Here is a 14,144-nt window from a genome sequence, read left to right on the forward strand (position 1 = left end):
ATTGAGGATTGAGGATTGAGGATTGAGGATTGAGTACTGAAGACTGAGGATTGATGATTGAGGATTTAGGATTGAGGATTGAGGATTGAGGGTTGAGGATTGAAAATTGAGTATTGAGGATTGAAGGTTGAGGACTGAGGAATAAGGATTGAGGATTGAGGATGGAGGATTGAGGATTGAGGATTGAAGTTTGAGTGTTGAGTATTGAGGGTTGAAGATTGAGGATTGAGGATTGAGGGTTGAGGATTGAGGACGAGGACTGACGGTTGAGGATTGTGGCTTGAGGATTGAGGATTGAGGATTGAGAATTGAGGATGAGGGCTGAGGTTTGAGGATTGAGGTTTGAGGAATGAGGATTGAGGTTTGGGGATTGAGGATTGAGGATTGAGGATTGAGTATTGTAGGTTGAGGGTTGATGACTGAGGATTGACGATTGCGGATTGACGATTAAGGATTGAGGATCGAGGTTTGAAGGTTGAGTGTTGAGGATTGAAGGTTGAGGATTGACGATTGAGGATTGAGGATTGAGGATGATGGCTGAGGTTTGAGGTTTGAGGTTTGAGTATTGAATCCTGAGAATTCAGGATGTTCTATTGAGTATTGAGAATTGAGGATTGATGCTTTAGTATTGAGGATTCAGGATTGAGGATTGAGGATTGAGAATTTAGGATTGAGGATTGAGGATTGAGGATTGAAGATTGAGGATTTGGTATTGAGGATTGAAGATTGAGGATTGAGGATTGAGGATTCAGGATTGAGGATTGAAGATTGAGTATTGAGGATTGAAGACTGACGATTGAGGATTGAGGGTTGAGGATTGAGGATTGAGAATTGAGGATTGATGATTGAGTACTGAGGACTGAAGATTGAGGATTGAGGACTGAGGATTGAGGATTGAGAATTGAGGATTGAGGATTGAGGATTGAAGATTGAGGATTGGGTATTGAGGATTGAAGAATGAGGATTGAGGATTGAGTATTGAGGATTGAGGATTGAAGATTGAGTATTGAGGATTGAGGATTGAGGATCGAGGACCGAGGATTGAGGATTGAGGATTGAGGTTTGAGGACTGAGGATTGAGGATTGAGGATTGAAGACTGATTATTGAGGACTGAAGATTGAGGATTGAGTATTGAGGATTGAGGATTGAGGATGGAAGATTCAGGATTGGGGACTGAGTGTTGAGGGTTGAATGATGAGAATTAATGTTTGTGGATAGAGATTTGAAGATTGCAGATTGACTATCGAGTATTGAAAACTGTGAATTGAGGATATTCTATTGAGGATTGAGGATTGACTATTGATTGTCGAGGACTGAGGGCTGAAGATTGAGGATTCAGAATTGAGGATTCAGAATTGAGGTTTGAGGACTGAGGATTGAGGATTGAAGATTGAGTATTGAGGGTTGAAGATTGAGGATTGAGGATTGAGCTTTAAGGATTCAGGGTTGAGGATTGAGGATTGAGGATTGAAGATTGAGGATTGGGGACTGAGTGTTGAGGGTTGAGTGATGAGAATTGATGTTTGCGGATAGAGATTTGATGATTGCAGATTGAGTATTGCGTATGGAAAACTCTAAACTGAGGATATTCTATTGAGGATTGAGGATTGACAACTGATTGTTGAGGACTGAGGGCTGAAGATTGAGGATTCAGGATTGAGGATTCCGGATTGTGGTTTGAAGGTTGAGTATTGAGGATTGAAGATTGAGGATTGAGGATTGAGGATTGAAGAGAGAGGACTGAGTATGGAGGATTGAGTGTTGAGTATTGAAGTTTGAGGATTGAGATTTGATTATTGAATATTGTGGATTGAGTATTGAATCCTGAGAATTCGGGATGTTCTATTGACTATTGAGAATTGAGGATTGATTTTTTAGTATTGAGGATTCAGGATTGAGGATTGAGGTTTGAGGATTGAGAATTGAGGATTGAGGATTGAGGATTGAAGATTGAGGATTGGGTATTGCGGATTGAAGAATGAGGATTGAGGATTGAGTATTGAGTATTGAGGATTGAGAATTGAGGATTGATGATTGAGTATTGAGGACTGAAGATTGAGCATTGAGGACTGAGGATTGAGGATTGAGAATTGAGGATTGAGGATTGAGGATTGAAGATTGAGGATTGGGTATTGAGGATTGAAGAATGAGGATTGAGGATTGAGTATTGAGGATTGAGGATTGAAGATTGAGTATTGAGGATTGAGGATTGAGGATTGAGGACCGAGGATTGAGGATTGAGGATTGAGGATTGAGGATTGAGGATTGAGTACTGAAGACTGAGGATTGATGATTGAGGATTTAGGATTGAGGATTGAGGATTGAGGGTTGAGGATTGAAAATTGAGTATTGAGGATTGAACGTTGAGGACTGAGGAATAAGGATTGAGGATTGAGGATGGAGGATTGAGGATTGAGGATTGAAGTTTGAGTGTTGAGTATTGAGGGTTGAAGATTGAGGATTGAGTATTGAGGGTTGAGGATTGAGGACGAGGACTGACGGTTGAGGATTGTGGCTTGAGGATTGAGGATTGAGAATTGAGGATGAGGGCTGAGGTGTGAGGATTGAGGTTTGAGGAATGAGGATTGAGGATTGGGGATTGAGGATTGAGGATTGAGGATTGAGTATTGTAGGTTGAGGGTTGATGACTGAGGATTGACGATTGCGGATTGACGATTAAGGATTGAGGATCGAGGTTTGAAGGTTGAGTGTTGAGGATTGAAGGTTGAGGATTGACGATTGAGGATTGAGGATTGAGGATGATGGCTGAGGTTTGAGGTTTGAGGTTTGAGTATTGAATCCTGAGAATTCAGGATGTTCTATTGAGTATTGAGAATTGAGGATTGATGCTTTAGTATTGAGGATTCAGGATTGAGGATTGAGGATTGAGGATTTAGGATTGAGGATTGAGGATTCAGGATTGAAGATTGAGGAATTGGTATTGAGGATTGAAGATTGAGGATTGAGGATTGAGGATTCAGGATTGAGGATTGAAGATTGAGCATTGAGGATTGAAGACTGACGATTGAGGATTGAGGGTTGAGGATTGAGGATTGAGAATTGAGGATTGATGATTGAGTACTGAGGACTGAAGATTGAGGATTGAGGACTGAGGATTGAGGATTGAGAATTGAGGATTGAGGATTGAGGATTGAAGATTGAGGATTGGGTATTGAGGATTGAAGAATGAGGATTGAGGATTGAGTATTGAGGATTGAGGATTGAAGATTGAGTATTGAGGATTGAGGATTGAGGATCGAGGACCGAGGATTGAGGATTGAGGATTGAGGTTTGAGGACTGAGGATTGAGGATTGAGGATTGAAGACTGATTATTGAGGACTGAAGATTGAGGATTGAGTTTTGAGGATTGAGGATTGAGGATGGAAGATTCAGGATTGGGGACTGAGTGTTGAGGGTTGAATGATGAGAATTAATGTTTGTGGATAGAGATTTGAAGATTGCAGATTGACTATCGAGTATTGAAAACTGTGAATTGAGGATATTCTATTGAGGATTGAGGATTGACTATTGATTGTCGAGGACTGAGGGCTGAAGATTGAGGATTCAGAATTGAGGATTCAGAATTGAGGTTTGAGGACTGAGGATTGAGGATTGAAGATTGAGTATTGAGGATTGAAGATTGAGGATTGAGGATTGAGGATGGAGGATTGAAGAGAGAGGACTGAGCGTTGAGGATTGAGTGTTGAGAATTGATGTTTGAGGGTTGAGATTTGATTATTGATTTTTGTGGATTGAGTATTGAACGATGAGAATTCGGGGTATTCTATTGAGTATTGAGAATTGAGGATTGATGGTTGAGTATTGAGGATTGATGGTTGAGGGTTCTGTGTTGAATATTGAGGGTTGAGGATTGAGGATTGGGGATTGAGGATTGAGGATTGAGGATTGAAGATTGAGTATTAAGGATTGAAGGTTGAGGATTGAGGATTGAGGATTGAGGACTGAATATTGAGGATTGGGGATTGAGGATTGGCGATTGAGGATTGAATATTGACGACTGAGAATTGAGGATTGAGGATTGAAGATTGAGTATTGAGGATTGAAGATTGAGGATTGAGGATTGAGGTTTGAGGATTGAGGACTGAGGGTTGAGGATTGAGGATTGAAGATTCAGTATTGAGGATTGAAGATTGAGAGTTGAGGATTGAGGATTGAACATTGAGGACTGAGTGTTAATGGTTGAGTGATGAGAATTGATGTTTGTGGATAGAGATTTGAAGATTGCAGTTTGAGTATTGAGTATTGAAATCTGTGAATTGAGGATATTCTATTGAGGATCGAGGATTGACAACTGATTGCTGAGGTCTGAGGGCTGAAGATTGAGGATTCAGGATTGAGGATTCAGAATTGAGGTTTGAGGACTGAGGATTGAGGATTGAGGATTGAGGATTGAGGATTGAGGATTGAGGATTGAAGATTGAGTATTGAAGATTGAAGATTGAGGATTGAGGATTGAGGATTGAAGATTGAGTATTGAGGATTCAAGATTGAGTATTGAGGATTGAGGATTGAGTACTGAGGACCGAGGGTTGAGGATTGAGGATTGAGCATTGAGGATTGAAGATTGAGGACTGTTGATTGAGGATTGAAGATTGAGGATTAAGGATTGAGGATTGAGGATTGAGGTTTGAGGAATGAGGATTGAGGATTGAGGATTGCGGATTGAAGATTGAGTATTGATGATTGAAGATTGAGGATTGAGGACTGAGGGTTGAGGATTGAGGACGAGGACTGACGGTTGAGGATTGTGGCTTGAGGATTGAGGATTGAGGATTGAGAATTGAGGATGAGGGCTGAGGTTTGAGGATTGAGGTTTGAGGAATGAGGATTGAGGGTTGGGGATTGAGGATTGAGGATTGAGGATTGAGTATTGAAGGTTGAGGATAGATGACTGAGGATTGAGGATTGCGGATTGACGATTAAGGATTGAGGATTGAGGGTTGCAGGTTGAGTGTTGAGGACTGAAGGTTGAGGATTGACGATTGAGGATTGAGGATTGAGGATGATGGCTGAGGTTTGAGGTTTGAGGCTTGAGTATTGAATCCTGAGAATTCAGGATGTTCTATTGACTATTGAGAATTGAGGATTGATTCTTTAGTATTGAGGATTCAGGATTGAGGATTGAGGATTGAGAATTGAGAATTGAGGATAACGACTGAGGGTGGAGGATTGATGTTTGAGGAATGAGGATTGAGGATTGAGGATTGAGAATTGAGGATTGAGGATTGAGGATTGAAGATTGAGGATTGGGTATTGAGGATTGAAGAATGAGGATTGAGGATTGAGTATTGAGGATTGAGGATTGAGAATTGAGGATTGATGATTGAGTATTGAGGACTGAAGATTGAGGATTGAGGACTGAGGATTGAGGATTGAGAATTGTGGATTGAGGATTGAGGATTGAAGATTGAGGATTGGGTATTGAGGATTGAAGAATGAGGATTGAGGATTGAGTATTGAGGATTGAGGATTGAAGATTGAGTATTGAGGATTGAGGATTGAGGATTGAGGACCGAGGATTGAGGATTGAGGATTGAGGATTGAGGATTGAGTACTGAAGACTGAGGATTGATGATTGAGGATTTTGGATTGAGGATTGAGGATTGAGGGTTGAGGATTGAAAATTGAGTATTGAGGATTGAAGGTTGAGGACTGAGGAATAAGGATTGAGGATTGAGGATGGAGGATTGAGGATTGAGGATTGAAGTTTGAGTGTTGAGTATTGAGGGTTGAAGATTGAGGATTGAGTATTGAGGATTGAGGATGACGACTGAGGTTTGAGGTTTGAGGTTTGAGTATTGAATCCTGAGAATTCAGGATATTCTATTGAGTATTGAGAATTCAGGATTGATGGTTGAGTATTGAGGACTGAGGATTGAGGATTGAAGGTTGCGTATTGATGATTGAAGATTGAGGATTGAGGATTGTGTGTTGAGGGTTGAGGACGAGGACTGACGGTTGAGGATTGATGTTTGGGGATTGAGGGTTGAGGACTGACGACTGAGGATAGAGGCTTGAGGATGGAGCATTGAGAATTGAAGATTGAGGACTGGGGATTGAGGATTCAAGATTGAGGGTTAAGGATTGAGGATTGGGGACTGAGGAAATAGGATTGAATATTGATTATTGAGGATTGAGTATTGAGGATTGAGGATTGAGGATGGAAGATTCAGGATTGGGGACTGAGTGTTGAGGGTTGAATGATGAGAATTAATGTTTGTGGATAGAGATTTGAAGATTGCAGATTGACTATCGAGTATTGAAAACTGTGAATTGAGGATATTCTATTGAGGATTGAGGATTGACAATTGATTGTCGAGGACTGAGGGCTGAAGATCGAGGATTCAGAATTGAGGATTCAGAATTGAGGTTTGAGGACTGAGGATTGAGGATTGAAGATTGAGTATTGAGGATTGAAGATTGAGGATTGAGGATTGAGGATGGAGGATTGAAGAGAGAGGACTGAGCGTTGAGGATTGAGTGTTGAGAATTGATGTTTGAGGGTTGAGAGTTGATTACTGATTTTTGTGGATTGAGTATTGAACGATGAGAATTCAGGGTATTCTATTGAGTATTGAGAATTGAGGATTGATGGTTGAGTATTGAGGATTGAAGATTGAGGATTGAGGATTGAGGATTGAAGACTGAGCATTGAGGATTGAAGATTGAGGATTGAGGATTGGGGATTGAGGATTGAGGATTGAGGATTGAAGATTGAATGATGGGGATTGAGGTTTGAGGACTGAGGACTGAGGATTGAGGATTGAGTATTGAGAATTGAGGATTGAGGATTGAGGGTTGTGGGTTGAGGACGAGGACTGAGGGTTGAGTATTGATGTTTGAGGTCTGAGGATTGAGGATTGAGGATTGAGAATTGAGTATTGAGGATTGAAGATTGAGGGTTGAGGATTGAGGTTTGAGGATTGAGGACTGAGGGTTGAGGATTGAGGATTGAAGATTCAGTATTGAGGATTGAAGATTGAGAGTTGAGGATTGAGGATTGAACATTGAGGACTGAGTGTTGATGGTTGAGTGATGAGAATTGATGTTTGTGGATAGAGATTTGAAGATTGCAGATTGAGTATTGAGTATAGAAATCTGTGAATTGAGGATATTCTATTGAGGAGCGAGGATTGACAACTGATTGTTGAGGTCTGAGGGCTGAAGGTTGAGGATTCAGGATTGAGGATTCAGAATTGAGGTTTGAGGACTGAGGATTGAGGATTGAGGATTGAGGATTGAGGATTGAGGATTGAGGATTGAAGATTGAGTATTGAAGATTGAAGATTGAGGATTCAGGATTGAGGATTGAAGATTGAGTATTGAGGATTCAAGATTGAGTATTGAGGATTGAGGATTGATTACTGAGGACCGAGGATTGAGGATTGAGGATTGAGCATTGAGGATTGAAGATTGAGGACTGTTGATTGAGGATTGAAGATTGAGGATTAAGGATTGAGGATTGAGGATTGAGGTTTGAGGAATGAGGATTGAGGATTGAGGATTGCGGATTGAAGATTGAGTATTGATGATTGAAGATTGAGGATTGAGGACTGAGGGTTGAGGATTGAGGACGAGGACTGACGGTTGAGGATTGTGGCTTGAGGATTGAGGATTGAGGATTGAGAATTGAGGATGAGGGCTGAGGTTTGAGGATTGAGGTTTGAGGAATGAGGATTGAGGGTTGGGGATTGAGGATTGAGGATTGAGGATTGAGTATTGAAGGTTGAGGATTGATGACTGAGGATTGAGGATTGCGGATTGACGATTAAGGATTGAGGATTGAGGGTTGCAGGTTGAGTGTTGAGGACTGAAGGTTGAGGATTGACGATTGAGGATTGAGGATTGAGGATGATGGCTGAGGTTTGAGGTTTGAGGTTTGAGTATTGAATCCTGAGAATTCAGGATGTTCTATTGACTATTGAGAATTGAGGATTGATTCTTTAGTATTGAGGATTCAGGATTGAGGATTGAGGATTGAGGATTTAGGATTGAGGATTGAGGATTGAGGATTGAAGATTGAGGATTTGGTATTGAGGATTGAAGATTGAGGATTGAGGACTGAGGATTGAGGATTGAGAATTGAGGATTGAGGATTGAGGATTGAAGATTGAAGATTGAGTATTGAGGATTGAAGATTGAGGATTGAGGATTGAGGATGGAGGATTGAAGAGAGAGGACTGAGCGTTGAGGATTGAGTGTTGAGAATTGATGTTTGAGGGTTGAGATTTGATTATTGATTTTTGTGGATTGAGTATTGAACGATGAGAATTCAGGGTATTCTATTGAGTATTGAGAATTGAGGATTGATGGTTGAGTATTGAGGATTGATGGTTGAGGGTTCTGTGTTGAATATTGAGGATTGAGGATTGAGGATTGAGGATTGAGGATTGAGGATTGAGGATTGAAGATTGAGTATTAAGGATTGAAGGTTGAGGATAGAGGATTGAGGATTGAGGACTGAATATTGAGGATTGGGGATTGAGGATTGGCGATTGAGGATTGAGTATTGACGATTGAGAATTGAGGATTGAGGATTGAAGATTGAGTATTGAGGATTGAAGATTGAGGGTTGAGGATTGAGGTTTGAGGATTGAGGACTGAGGGTTGAGGATTGAGGATTGAAGATTCAGTATTGAGGATTGAAGATTGAGAGTTGAGGATTGAGGATTGAACATTGAGGACTGAGTGTTGATGGTTGAGTGATGAGAATTGATGTTTGTGGATAGAGATTTGAAGATTGCAGATTGAGTATTGAGTATAGAAATCTGTGAATTGAGGATATTCTATTGAGGAGCGAGGATTGACAACTGATCGTTGAGGTCTGAGGGCTGAAGGTTGAGGATTCAGGATTGAGGATTCAGAATTGAGGTTTGAGGAGTGAGGATTGAGGATTGAGGATTGAGGATTGAGGATTGAGGATTGAGGAGTGAAGATTGAGTATTGAAGATTGAGGATTGAGGATTGAGGGTTGAGGATTGAAGATTGAGTATTGAGGATTCAAGATTGAGTATTGAGGATTGAGGATTGATTACTGAGGACCGAGGATTGAGGATTGAGGATTGAGCATTGAGGATTGAAGATTGAGGACTGTTGATTGAGGATTGAAGATTGAGGATTAAGGATTGAGGATTGAGGATTGAGGTTTGAGGAATGAGGATTGAGGATTGAGGATTGCGGATTGAAGATTGAGTATTGATGATTGAAGATTGAGGATTGAGGACTGAGGGTTGAGGATTGAGGACGAGGACTGACGGTTGAGGATTGTGGCTTGAGGATTGAGGATTGAGGATTGAGAATTGAGGATGAGGGCTGAGGTTTGAGGATTGAGGTTTGAGGAATGAGGATTGAGGGTTGGGGATTGAGGATTGAGGATTGAGGATTGAGTATTGAAGGTTGAGGATTGATGACTGAGGATTGAGGATTGCGGATTGACGATTAAGGATTGAGGATTGAGGGTTGCAGGTTGAGTGTTGAGGACTGAAGGTTGAGGATTGACGATTGAGGATTGAGGATTGAGGATGATGGCTGAGGTTTGAGGTTTGAGGTTTGAGTATTGAATCCTGAGAATTCAGGATGTTCTATTGACTATTGAGAATTGAGGATTGATTCTTTAGTATTGAGGATTCAGGATTGAGGATTGAGGATTGAGGATTTAGGATTGAGGATTGAGGATTGAGGATTGAAGATTGAGGATTTGGTATTGAGGATTGAAGATTGAGGATTGAGGACTGAGGATTGAGGATTGAGAATTGAGGATTGAGGATTGAGGATTGAAGATTGAAGATTGAGTATTGAGGATTGAAGATTGAGGATTGAGGATTGAGGATGGAGGATTGAAGAGAGAGGACTGAGCGTTGAGGATTGAGTGTTGAGAATTGATGTTTGAGGGTTGAGATTTGATTATTGATTTTTGTGGATTGAGTATTGAACGATGAGAATTCAGGGTATTCTATTGAGTATTGAGAATTGAGGATTGATGGTTGAGTATTGAGGATTGATGGTTGAGGGTTCTGTGTTGAATATTGAGGATTGAGGATTGAGGATTGAGGATTGAGGATTGAGGATTGAGGATTGAGGATTGAAGATTGAGTATTAAGGATTGAAGGTTGAGGATAGAGGATTGAGGATTGAGGACTGAATATTGAGGATTGGGGATTGAGGATTGGCGATTGAGGATTGAGTATTGACGATTGAGAATTGAGGATTGAGGATTGAAGATTGAGTATTGAGGATTGAAGATTGAGGGTTGAGGATTGAGGTTTGAGGATTGAGGACTGAGGGTTGAGGATTGAGGATTGAAGATTCAGTATTGAGGATTGAAGATTGAGAGTTGAGGATTGAGGATTGAACATTGAGGACTGAGTGTTGATGGTTGAGTGATGAGAATTGATGTTTGTGGATAGAGATTTGAAGATTGCAGATTGAGTATTGAGTATAGAAATCTGTGAATTGAGGATATTCTATTGAGGAGCGAGGATTGACAACTGATCGTTGAGGTCTGAGGGCTGAAGGTTGAGGATTCAGGATTGAGGATTCAGAATTGAGGTTTGAGGAGTGAGGATTGAGGATTGAGGATTGAGGATTGAGGATTGAGGATTGAGGAGTGAAGATTGAGTATTGAAGATTGAGGATTGAGGATTGAGGGTTGAGGATTGAGGATTGAGGATTGAAGATTGAGTATTGAAGATTGAAGATTGAGGATTGAGGATTGAGGATTGAAGATTGAGTATTGAGGATTCAAGATTGAGTATTGAGGATTGAGGATTGAGTACTGAGGACCGAGGATTGAGGATTGAGGGTTGAGGATTGAGGATTGAGGATTGAGGATTGAGGATTGAGGATTGAGGATTTAGGATCAGGGCTGAGGTTTGAGGATTGAGGTTTGTGGACTGAGGATTGAGGATTCATGGTTGAGGATTAAGGATTGAGGATTTATGTCTGAGGCTTGAGGATAGAGGATTGAGGATTGAGGATTGAGGATTGAGTGCTGATTACTGAAGGTTGAGGGTTGAGGATTGACTCAATCTTCTCAATCTTCAATCCTCAATCCGCAATCATCAATCCTCAATCCTCAATCGTCAGTCGTCAATCCTCAATCTTCAATACTCAACCCTCAGCCCTCATCGTCAATCCTCAAACATCAATTCTCAATCCTCAACCGTCAATCCTCAATACTGAATCTGCAATCCTCAATCCTCAATTCTCAATTATCAATACTCAATCCTCAATCGACAATCCTCAACCCCAATCCTCAACGTTCAATCCTCAATGCTCAATCCTCAATCCTCAACCCTCAGTCCTCAATCCTCAACCCTCAGTACTCGCCCTCAATCCTCAACCCTTAATAATCATTCCGCAATCTTCAATCATCAATACTCAAACTTCAATCCTCAATTCTCAATCTTCAATCCTCAACCCTCAATCCTCAATCCTCAATATTCAATCCTCAATACTCAATCTTCAATCCTCAATCCGCAATCATCAATCCTCAATTCCCTAGTCCTCAATCTTCAATCCTCAATCCTCAATGCTCAATTCTTAATCCTCAATACTCAACCCTCAATCGTCAATCCTCAATCCCCAATTCTTAATTTTCAATCCTCAATCCTCAATCCTCAATCCACAATCCTCAATATTCAATCCTCAATACTCAATCTTCAATCGTCAATCCGCAATCCTCAATCCTCAATCCTCAATCCTCAATCCTCAATCCTCAATCTTGAATCCTCAATACTCAATCTTCAATCCCCAATCCTCAATCTTCAATCCTCAATCCTCAATCCTCAATCCTCAATCCTCAATCCTCAATCTTCAACCCTCAACACTCAATCATCAATCTTCAATCCTCAATACTCAATCTTCAATCCTCAATGCTCAATCCTCAACCTTCAATCCTCAATACTCAACCTTCAATCGTCAATCCTCAGTCCTGATCCTCAATCTTCAATCCTCAATCCTCAATCCTCAATCCTCAATCCTCAATACTCAACCTTCAATCCTCAATAATCAATCTTCAATTCTCAATCCTCAATCCTCAATCCTCAATCATCAATCCCCAATCTTCAATCTTCAATCCTCAATCCTCATTCCTCAATCCTCAACCCTCAATCCTCAATTCTCAATCCTCAATCCTCAGTCCACAGTCCTCAAACCTCAATCCTCACCGCTCAGCTCTCATCCTCCATCCTCAATACTCAATCCTCAATCCTCAATCCTCAATACTCAATAGAATATCCTGAATTCTCACGATTCAATACTCAAACCTCAAACCTCAAACCTCAGGCCTCATCCTCAATCCTCAATCCTCAATCCTCAACCCTCAATCCTCAGCACTCAATCCTCAGTCCTCAGTCCTCAACCCTCAGTCCTCAATCCTCAACCCTCAGTCCTCGCCCTCAATCCTCAACCCTTAATAATCAATCCGCAATCTTCAATCATCAATACTCAGACTTCAATCCTGAATCATCAATACTCAATCCTCAATCCTCAGTACTCAATCCTCAGTCCTCAGTCATCAATCTTCAATACTCGATCCGCCAATCCTCAATATTCAACACACAACCCTGAACCATCAATCCTCAATACTCAACCATCAATACTCAATTTTCAATACTCAGTAGAATATCCTGAATTCTTAGTTTTCAACACTCAATCCTCAATGTTCAATCTTCAAATCACCACCCATAAACATCAATGCTCATCACACAACCCTCAACACTCAGTCCTCAATCTCCAATCCTCAATCCTCAATCCGCAATCTTCAATCGTCAATACTCAATTTTCAATCCTCAATCCTCAATTCTCAATCTTCAATCCTCAACCCTCAATCCTCAATCCTCAATATTCAATTCTCAATACTCAATCTTCAATCCTCAATCCGCAATCATCAATCCTCAATTCTCAATCGTCAGTCATCAATCCTCAATCTTCAATACTCAATCGTCAATCCTCTGCCCTCAATCCTCAATCCTCAATCCTCGTTCCACAAACCTCAATCCTCAACCCCCAGTCCCCATCCTCAATTCTCAGTTCTCAATCCTGAATCCTCAATCTTCAGCCCTCAGTCCTCAACAATCAATTGTCAATCCTCAATCCTCAGTCCTCAATCCTCAATCCTCAATCCTCAATCCTCAATATTCAAACCTCAATAATCAATCTTCAATCCTCAATCCTCAATCCTCAATCCTCATTCTTCAATCCTCAATCCTCAATCCTCAATCCTCAATCTTCAATCCTCAATCCTCAATCCTCAATCCTCAATCCTCATTCTTCAATCCTCAATACCCAGTCCTCAATCCTCAATCCTAAATCTTCAATCATCAATCCTCGATCCTCAATTTTCAATCCTCAATACTCAGTCCTCAATCGTCAATCCTCAATCCTCAATCCTCAATCCTCAATCTTCTATCATCAATATTCAATCTTCAATCCTCAATCCTCTGTCGGCAATCCTCAATCCCCAATCCTTAATTTTCAATCCTCAATCATCAATCCTCAATCCCCAATCCTCAATCTTCAATCCTCAATCCTCAATCCTCAATCCTCATTCTTCAATACTCAATACCCAATCCTCAATCTTCAATCCTCAATCCTCAATCCTCAATCCTCAATCCTCATTCTTCAATCCTCAATCCTCAATCCTCAATTCTCAATCTTCAATCCTCAATCCTCAATCCTCAATCCTCAATCCTCATTCTTCAATCCTCAATACCCAGTCCTCAATCTTCAATCCTAAATCTTCAATCCTCAATTCTCAATCCTCAATCCCCAGTCCTCAGTCCTCAAACCGCAATCCTCAACCCTCAGCCCTCATAGTCAATCCTCAATCCTCAATTCTCAATACTCAATCTTCAATCCTCAATACTGAATCTTCAATCATCAATCCTCAATCCTCAATTTTCAATCCTCAATACTCAGTCCTCAATCGTCAATCCTCAATCCTCAATCGTCAATCCTCAATCTTCTATCATCAATATTCAATCTTCAATCCTCAATCCTCAATCCTCAATCCTCAATCCTCAATCCTCAATGTTCAATCCTCAATACACAATCCTCAATCTTCAATCCTCAATACTCAACCCTCAATCCTCAAGTCTCAATACTCAATCCTCAGTCCTC

This window comes from Calliopsis andreniformis, unplaced genomic scaffold (genome assembly GCF_051401765.1).
Source record: "Calliopsis andreniformis isolate RMS-2024a unplaced genomic scaffold, iyCalAndr_principal scaffold0030, whole genome shotgun sequence".
NCBI classification, from domain to species: Eukaryota; Metazoa; Arthropoda; class Insecta; order Hymenoptera; family Andrenidae; genus Calliopsis; species Calliopsis andreniformis.